We start from the raw sequence: 1,125 nt of genomic DNA on the forward strand, positions 1-1,125 counted from the left end.
ATACTTCCTATTATTCAAGGACGACTATTCGCATTACAGGACGGTATATTTTATTAAAAATAAATATGAAGTAAAAAATATTTTGGAAACATTTATAAAAAGTGTTGAAACAGAAACAGGTTCTAAGGTTAAAAAATTAAGAACGGATAACGGATTAGAATTCGTGAATAAAGAAATTACAGGTATTTTGCAAAAATACGGCATACGACACCAATTGACAGTTCCATATACGCCGGAACAAAATGGAAAAGTCGAACGAGAGAATCGTACAATCGTTGAATCAGCAAGGACAATGATTTGTGCGAAAAATCTGGATGTCTCACTCTGGGCAGAAGCTGTAAACACGGCTGTTTACACGCTAAATCGGACAGGTACTAGTTCGGTTAAGAATTGCTCGCTAACTGTGTCAATCCATTGAATTATAATGAGGCAATTACTGGGCCAAACAAAAATGAATGGGAGGACGCTATGCACGATGAAATAAAGTCATTACACGAAAACAACACTTGGTCACTAGTCAATTTGCCTCAGGGCAAGGTTGCATTACGTAATGCATGGGTATTCAAAACCAAATATAAAACTGACGGTAATATAGATAAATTTAAGGCCAGATTGGTCATTAAAGGTTGTTCACAGAAGTACGGTATAGATTACCACGAAACATTTTCGCCAGTGGTCAGATATGAATCAATAAGGGCGATATTCGCAGTAGCAGCTGTGGAAAAATTAATATTACGACAATTCGACATCAAGACAGCATTTCTGTACGGAGAACTACAGGAAGAAATATACATGGTACAACCACCAGGATACGAAGATGGATCGAATAAAGTATGTAAGCTTCAGCGAAGTTTGTATGGCTTGAAACAAAGTCCAAGATGTTGGAATATACGCTTTAAGAACTTTTTAAATGCATTTGGTTTACAATGTACCGAAGCGGATGCATGTGTATTCAAAGCTGATAACAATCAAATTATTCTTGCAATATTTGTTGACGATGGCTTAATCGCGGCGGATAATGAAGATATAATAGATAAACTGTTAACAAACTTAGAAAAAAGAGTTTGAGGTTAAAAAGGGAAATGTAGATTACTTTTCTAGGTATGCAGTAAAATAATGAAACGG

This window comes from Acyrthosiphon pisum, chromosome X (genome assembly GCF_005508785.2).
Source record: "Acyrthosiphon pisum isolate AL4f chromosome X, pea_aphid_22Mar2018_4r6ur, whole genome shotgun sequence".
NCBI lineage: Eukaryota > Metazoa > Arthropoda > Insecta > Hemiptera > Aphididae > Acyrthosiphon > Acyrthosiphon pisum.